This window comes from Tupaia chinensis, unplaced genomic scaffold, assembly GCF_000334495.1.
Source record: "Tupaia chinensis unplaced genomic scaffold, TupChi_1.0 Scaffold000179_1, whole genome shotgun sequence".
In the NCBI taxonomy this organism is placed as follows: domain Eukaryota; kingdom Metazoa; phylum Chordata; class Mammalia; order Scandentia; family Tupaiidae; genus Tupaia; species Tupaia belangeri.
The window spans coordinates 135167-144467 of NW_006159654.1; the positions used below are offsets into that span (position 1 = coordinate 135167).

The 9301-nt window shown below is 34.6% G+C and overlaps 1 pseudogene; it reads left to right on the forward strand.

Moving 5' to 3' along the window:
* Positions 1 to 2190: 2190 nt before the first annotated feature.
* On the forward strand, positions 2191 to 3055 carry LOC106734667 (60S ribosomal protein L6 pseudogene; annotated as a pseudogene).
* Positions 3056 to 9301: the final 6246 nt, after the last annotated feature.

Here is a 9301-nt window from a genome sequence, read left to right on the forward strand (position 1 = left end):
GAAAGAGAGACAGAGAGAGCGAAGGAAAGTGAGAAAGCAAGCCCCTGAGTCACGGACTTGAACCATAGCCAGACATGTGGGAGTGCAGCACTTTAACCACCACACCACCTGCTGGTTCCAACATCAAAAATTTTAAGTGCCTGCTGTTGATTTATATTGGTTGATGAGGATTCAGTGCTGATTTTTCAGATATCTTTTTTCTTTTTTTTGATGTAGTTTTAAAATTATTTACATTTAATCACATCTTTATAGTGTACAACATTTCTTTTTCCAGCACAAATACTAATACTATGCATGTCAGTCAAGGCAATGATATTACTCTATAACATATCAGTAAATAGCCTTTAATTTTTTTTGTCAATTAAGCATATTTTTACTTTTTTTTCTTCCTCTTTCCTCCTCTCCCTTCCATACTAAATTTTTCCACATTGTATTGATTTACAAAATACCTTAAACTGAAAATATGGATGGAGCTGGAATCTAGTTATAAGTGCACTGTAATTTGCTTCTGAAATTTTTTTAATTAATTAATTTACATATATATAATATATATATATAATATATACATATACATATGTATATTACCATGCCTATTATCTTCAATACATAATTTTCTATTTTTGTTTGTTAATTGTTTGAATTCTTTCTTTTTTCTCCTTGATTCCCTCCCTCTTACCCTCTGCCATTTCCCACTCTACTCCCACACTGCCTCCGGTGTCCACAGTTGCTCATCCATACATATATGTATATATGCATATATATGTATATATAGATTTTACTCCTATTTCTCACCCTCTGCCACTTCCCACCCTCCTCCCACACTATCTCAGGTATCTACATTTTTAAATTCTAAAATATATGTATACCTCATGCTACAAAAAATGATTCACTTGAAGCACATTTTATAACATCTTCTTATAAAGAACACCAAGCATACATAACTAACATTTCCCTAGAGGCTTTAACAATTCTGAAAAAGGTAATGATAGACAATAAACTTCTTAAAGGTCAATGAAATATAAGAAAAATTTCCTTAAAGGTAAGGTAGATTAAAGATCACATTTACCCTCTGTTTTATGGATGATAGGATACAATTCAGTAATATGAGCAATGCTGACATATTTGTAAGATTATGAAAGGCTATTTAAACAGTAAAAGCAGCCAATAAGTTTGACTGCTTTGATCACTAGCAAAGGGCAAATCCACTGTTACAGAGAAAGTGAAGAAGAAAATTTTGACAGTTATTATTATGTCTACAGATTTTGCTTCCAATAATGTATGTATTCCTTAATAGATTATTACTTGGGTCTTTCATTTAGCCATATGTGAATATCTCAAACATGACTCAATATATGTTCTCAGTATTATATGTACAAACCCAAAGTGATTTTCCTTTTCCACTCAAAAATAAGTATTTTTTTTGTTTGTTTTGTTTTTAAATTTTGCCAGAGTATATGTGGGCTTACTGAAGAGAGACAGAAAGAGAGGGAGAGGAAAAATGAAAAGGCACCCTCCACCTGGGGAATGGTCACACCCAATCCCTTCCCTTCCATTTCCTCCTCCTATCAGGATTTTGGACACACATGCACACATGCCTAGCAAAGCCATCATGTCTGGTACTCAAACCATGCAGTTGATCATGTGGAATCTAGCTACCTTAACTACCATGTAACTGTATAATCCTCAAAATATGCTCTTTGCCCTCGAATTGTCAGTCTGCTTCATAAAATAAGTGCATGGTTAGTATACACACCAGATCAGAAAATGACTTGTAATACTGATGCACACTCCCATTCATAGAAATCTACAGATAAAAACTAATAGTGGAAATAACCATTGAAAAGAGCGACTGGATTACTATGCCCTTCCAATATATTTAAGATATCTCAAGTTCTTGTTTTACTGTTTGTGAAAAATCCAGCATATTCTCCAAGATCTGGAGAATTCTGCAGAACTCATATTTGTCTGATCACTCAGGTCTGAGGCCCTTGTAATCATATTAGTTTATAAATCAGCACATAATCTGAATCAATGTGTCTTTCTAGAGTGACGTAGTTCATTCCCACTCGGAGATTTTCACCAAAATTATCTGCTTACTAATGATTTTAGATTATATATCAAATATCACAGAAATTGGTGGTGAATGTGGGGTTTCTTAAAGAATTCAATTTAGCTTTCCCACTATACAAGATGGCAGGTAAAAAAAACTGTGAAGTAAAATACTAAGAGAAGAAACCTGAAGCCAAGAAGGCTGATGCCAGTGGCAAGGTTGAAAAGGGTGACCCCAAGGCTAAAAAGCTCAAGAAGGGGAAGCCCCATTGCAGCTGAAACCCCGCCCTAGTCCATGGCATCAGCAGATACTCCCTGTCCGTCATGTATTCTAGAAAGACCGTGTACAAGAGGAACTACTCGGCCACTAAATCCAGGATCGAAAAGAAAAAGAAAGAGAAGGTTCTTGTGACTGTCACAAAACCAGTTGGAGACAAAAATGGTAGTGCCCAGGTGGTTAAACTGTGCAAAATGCCTAGGTATTATTCTGCTGAAGATGTGCCTTAAAAGCTGTTGAGCCAAGGCAAAAAAACCCTTCAATCAGCATGTGAGAAAGCTGCAAGCTAGCATCTCTCCTGGAACCATTGTGATCATCCTCACTGGATGCCACAGAGGCAAGAGAGTGGTTTTCCTGAAGCAGCTGAGCAGTGGCTTGCTACTTGTAACTGGACTGCTGGTTCTCAATTGAGTTCCACTGTGTAGAACACACCAGAAATTTGTCATTGCCACCTCCATGAAAATTGATATTAGCGAAATAAAAATTCCAAAGCACCTTATTGATGCTTACTTCAAGAAAAAGAAACTGCAGAAGCCCAGACACCAGGAAGGTGAGATCTTCAACACAGAGAAGGAGAAATATGAGATTTCAGAGCAGTGCAAGATTGATCAGAAAGCTGTGGACTCATAAATTTTATCAAAAATCAAAGCTGTTCCTCAGCCCCAGGGCTTCCTGTGATCCGTGTTTGCCCTTACAAATGGAGTTTATCCTCCCAAATTGGTGTTCTAAATTTTTTGCCAAGAACCTAATTAAATAATTGATCATATATAAATAAAAAAAAATTCCATTTAAAAGTATTATATATGACTTTTTGTGTGTGTGTATCATCAGTACTATCCTATGCACAGCATATACCTCTCTTCTTTAATCTGTGAATATATCCATAAATTTCTAAAAATGCTTTCCACTAACTTTAATCGTATGTTCTATTTAAACTTGGATTTTGATTTCTCTTGTCTTTTGTTTAATTGGGTATGTGTGTGCTTGGCAGAAAGAGACAGAGGAAGAGAGAGAAAGTGAGAAAGCACTGCTCAAGGGGTATGACCACACCATTATCCCTTCTTCTCCACTCCGTTCTCCTCTCAGGATTCTGGGAACACATGCACAGACACCTGGCATGTTTTTTATGCCACTGGGTCCAGGACTCAAACCATGTAGTCAACCATGTGAGATCAAGCTACCTTAGCCACCGCCATATGACCAGCCCTAAACTGGATTTTCTATGATCCATCTCCAATTCAAGACTTCATTGACAATATACATATATCCAACATCACTTGTATCCCATAATTATCTACAATTATAATTTTTAATTTACATAAATAAAAAAATAGGAACAAAGGGCTCAGTCTCAGCAGGCCTCTTCTAGTGATATACTCCCATGTCCTGGGATTGTCTTTGGAACTTGCAGCACTCAAAACTTGATCCTTCTCCCTAAATCATATCTCCTTTGCTGTTGTCATCCCATTGGGAGTTGAAAGTGTGGTAGAGGAGCCAACAACCTGAAGTTACCTGTGTAAGCTTTATCTGCTCTGATCTGAGAGACATGGCTCTCTAATAAGAGCACACCTGGGACCTAAGGGTGAAATTCCCTACTCCAACACTACAGAATCTATTACAATGAGTAGGAAAAAGTGAATACTGCATCAGATGACCAAAACCAGAGTAGAAATAAAAGAAACATGAAAAAGCAAGAGAATAACTTCCAGGTGACCACAGTAGTCCCTCCCAAATGATGGATAGCACAGAGGAATTCAGAAATGTCAAGATAAGAATTCTGAACATCCAAAGTGAAAAACTCAATGAGATGCAAAAGAAAACAGACATTAAATTCCAGAAAATTAGAAAATCATTCCAGGACATGAAAGAGGAATTCCATAAAAAATAGACACTCTAAAAAAAGAATCAAAGAAGGGGCTGGCAGGTTGCGTGTGGTTAGGGTCACTGGATACCCACATGGCCAACTGTAGTTTGAGTTCCAGACCTGGTGGCTTGCTTCCTCAATTTCTCTCTCTCTCTCTGTCCCTCTCTGGTCAAATTAAAATGAAATAAGTGAATAAATAAATAAAGTAAAATAATTTTTTAAAAGAATAAAAGAGAACTTCTGGAAATGAAGAATATAACGCCAGAAATTAAAATCTCTCTCAGAAGCATTAATATCAGATTGGATCATACAAAAGAAAAAAAAAATTCTGATTTTAAAGACAAAGTCTCCAATATAGACCAAACAACAAAACGAATGAAAAAATAACCAAAACAAAAGAAAATAAAAGAAGATAACATACAGGAAATTATAGATACCATGAAATGCCCAAATATCCACATAATGAATATTTCAGAAAGTGAAGAAGCTGGTAAAGACATGGAAAACCTTTTATGAAATATTATCTGAGAACTTTCTAAATCTAGAGAAACAAGGGAAAATTTATACCCAAGAAATAAAAATAACTCCAAATAGAATCAACATAAAAAGATCCTCCCCCAGATAGGTAAACATCAAAGACAAAGACAATATTCTACAAATGGCAAGAGAGAAACATCATGTTACTTATAAAGGTTATTCTATTAAGCTGACATGAGACTTCTCGGCTGAAACAATGTAGGTAAGGAAAGAATGGGAAGAGTATTCAAAACATTATAAGAAACTAATTGTCTAAAGGATATAGAAACACAGTATATAGATGTAAATACCAGATATAGTGTGTGTGAAAGAGGAGGATCTGAGGAAGGACATTGGGGGAGCAACAGGGAGGCAAAGTATTAATGGCACAAAGATGTATGGAATTATCTGTTGAAGATATTAGTTTTATCAACAGTACTAAAAAAAAATTATAAGGAAAACAATATCCACCAAGAATACTATATCCAGCAAGATTCAGGAAAACTAAAGAGAGAGCAAGCAGAAATAAGAGAATAAAAAACAACCAAGAAAATGGCTATCAAAATGACAGGGATAAATCTGCAAATATTGATAATAATATTGAATGTTAATGGATTAAATTCTCCTATTAAAAGACAGACTGGCTAAATGTATTAAGAAAACAAACAAAGTCATTTATGTGCTGCTTGTAGAAAGACACCTCACTGATAAAGAAATAAATAGAATAAAAGTCAAGGACTGGAAAACATTCAATGCAAATGAAAACAAAAACAAAAAGGCTGAGGTTGTGATATTGATATCAGACAAAATAGCCTTTCAGATGAAAGATATAAGAAACAAAGACAATATATACTAGTAAAAGGATTTATTCACCAAGACGATATAGCACCTAAAAATATTTACGCAACCAACACTGGAGCACCCTAATACGTGAAAGAGAGACTGTTATATCTAAAGGGATAGAGGTTGCAACACAGTAATTGTTGGGCATTTCAACACCTCACTGTCTCTTCTGAGCAGATCATCTACACAAAAAATAAACAAAGAGATAAAAGATCTAAATGATACCATAAATACAATGAACTTGATTGTTATCTATAGAACATATTACTCAATAACCACAAAATATACATTTTGCTCACCTCCGCATGGACCATATTAAAAAATCAACCACACTATAGGACACAATACAAGGCTTTAAAAAAAATCAAATGTATAGAAACTATATCAGCATCTTTTCCAACCATGATGGAATCAAATTTGAAACTGTCTTCAGAAAGAGGCTTCAAAACTACACAAAAATGAAACTAAACCACCTACTCATGAATGTCTTCTCAAGCACTGAAGAAGTTAAGACTGAAATCAGAGGTTCATAGAAATCAGCATAATGAACAAGCAAATGTTTATAACTTATGAGACACAGCAAAAGCAATCAAATGAGGGAAATTTATAGCAATTAATGCCTGAGAGAAAAAAAAAAAGACAGAAAGGTGATGAATAGCCTAATGAAACAACTCAGGGAACTGAGGTTCAACTGTTGTTGAAGAACAACAACAACAAAACTCAAAAATCCTATGAGAGAATAAATAATAAAGGTATGAGCAGCAATAAATGAAATAGAGAATATAAGAATTATACAGAAAATAGATGAAAGCAAAAACTGGGTTCTTCGAGAAGATAAAATTGACACATAGTTAGCTAGGTTAATCAAGAACAGGAAAGGAATGAGATAAATCAAATCAGCAAGGAAACAGTTGTTATTACAAGGGACATAACAGAAATACAAAATATTATCAGAGAATACTATGAGCAATTATATGCCAATGAACAAAACCTAGAGAAGACTGACAAATTTCTGAACATGCATGATTTACCTAGATGGAAAAAAGAAGAAATACAAAGCTTTAATAGATCCATAACAAGCAAGGAGATTGAATGAGTAAGAAATAGCCTCTGAACAAAGAACAACCCAGTTCCTAATGGGTTTACTTCTGAATTCTACAAATCCTTTAAAGAAGAACTAACCTCAAGTCTCAAACTGTTTCCAAAGATCCAAAAGAAATAAATTCTCTCAGATTCATTCTACGAAGCTTCCCCTCATCCTGATTTCAAAGACAGAGAAGCACATAACAAAAATAAAAACTACAGAGCAATATCCCTGATGAATAGTTACAAAAATTCTCAGCAAAATACTGTCAGTTCATATTCAACAACACATTACAAAGATTATACACTATGACTAGATAGGCTTCATTCCCAGTGTGTAAGGATGGCTCAACATATACAAAACAATAAATGTACTATATCACATTAACAGATTGAAAATAAAAATCATGTGATCATATAAATCAATGAAGAAAAAGCATTTAATAAAATAAAACATCCCTTCATGATTAAAATTCCCAGCGAAATTGGCATAGAAGGGGCATTTCTCAACACTCTAAAAGCCATCTATGAAAAACTCATAGCTAACATCCTATTAAATGGGAAAAACTTTCAACTGGACACTTTCTCCACTCCTTTTCTTCTTATTATTTTTCTTGGAAAAGTTTTTGCTGTAGAGCATGTGCTCACCAGAAAGACAGAGAGACAGAAAGTGAGAAATCACCCCCAACCCCTAGGAGGGATGGCCACACCACAATCCCTTCTTCACCATTCTCCTCTCAGGATCTTGGGCATGCATGCACACGTGCCTGGTGTGAATTTAAGCCACCACATCCGGGACTAGAACCGCGGTTGACTACATGGGTGTCCAGTGACATAGCCATTACACTAACTGCTGGTCCCTCTCCACTCCTTTCCAAGATATTAATGGAAGTTATAGCCAATATGATCAGACGAAAGTCAAATAAAAGGCATGCAAATAGGAAAAGAAGAAATGAAATCATGTGTATTTGCAGATGATTTAATTCTATATATATATAATCCAAAAGAATAAAAAAATCCTCCTGTAAATGATAAATGAATACATTAAATTGGCAGGATTCAAAACAGCATAGAAAAATCTATAGCACTTTTATATACTAACAAAACATACAATCAACTGATCCTCAACAAAGGGCACAAGACAATTCAGTGGGAAAAAGAAAATCTCTTCAGCAAATGGTGCTGGAAACACTGGATAACCACCTGCAGAAGAATGAAACGGGATCCATATTTCTCATCATTAACAAAAATCAAATGAAAATGTATCAAGGATCTAACCATAAAATCACTAACTATAAAACTACTGGTGGAAAACACAAGGTGGAGATCTTGGAATAGGCAAAGACTTCTTAAAGAAGACCCCCAAAGCATAGTCAGTAATCCAAAAAAATAGACAAGTAGTACTACATTAGGCTAAAAGCTTCTGCACAGCAAAATGAACTATAATTGGAGCAAGGAGACAAACCTTGGAGTGGGGGAATATATTTGCAAACTATTCCTCAGATAAGGGAATGATAACCAGAATATACAGGGAACTCAAGCAGCTTACCCACCAAAAAAAAAAAAAAAAATCAATCCAATTAAAAGATGAGCAAATGAGCTGAACAGACATTTCTGCAAAGACATACAAACAGCCAAAAAGCCTATGAAAACATGGTCAACATCTCCTATCATATCGTAAGGGCAATGCAAATCAAAATCATGATGAAGTACCACATAACTCCATTCAGAATGGGTAGCTTTAAAAAAAATGAAGAATGATTAGTTCTAGAAAGGCTGTGGTGAAAGGGTACTTATGCTGTTAATGGGAATATAAACTAGTACAACAACCATTATGGAGAGTGTTATGGAGATTCCTCAGAAACCTACAAACAGAACTACCATATGACCCAGTAATTCCACTCTTAGGTATCTAATCAGAGGGTAGGAAAAACCTTAGTTGGAAAAACACTTGCACATCTATGTTTATTGTAGCATTATTTACAATTACAATTGCTAGGATATGGAATCAACCCAAATGTTCAAAAAGAGGTGAGTGTATTGAAAAAATATGGCATATGTAGTCTGTGGAATATTATTCATCTATAAAAAATGAGACTCTGACATTTGATACAAAGTGAACAAATATGGAAGACTTAATGCTAAATGAAGCAAGCTCAACTACAAAAGACAGATTTTGTATGTTTCTGCTCAATATATATAGAATTTCTGAGCTCTATTGTAGAAAACAAAAGTTTGTAAGGTACTGGGACTTCAGAAAAGTCAGGATGTATTTTTCTGTAATTTTCTATGTAAAAATGCATCCTGACTTTTCTGACAATCTGACAGAGAGGGCAACTGTAGATAGTAGAGATAGTACCAAGGGTGGGCAGGTAATAGGGGAAAAGTGGAGGGAAATGGAAAAAACACATTTAATTGACACAAAAATGAGAAATTATTTGCTGATAATAATGCATATAGAAATGTCTTTGTCTTAACTGATATGCACTATTCCTCATGTGCTGGGAAAAGTCATATAGTACACTGTAAAGATGTATAGTGATTAAATGTAATATATGTATAAATATAATATGTAATATATACAATATATTATGTTTATAATATATTATATACAATTATAAATAATATGCTATATATATTCTCTATATAATATATATTATATATGTAAT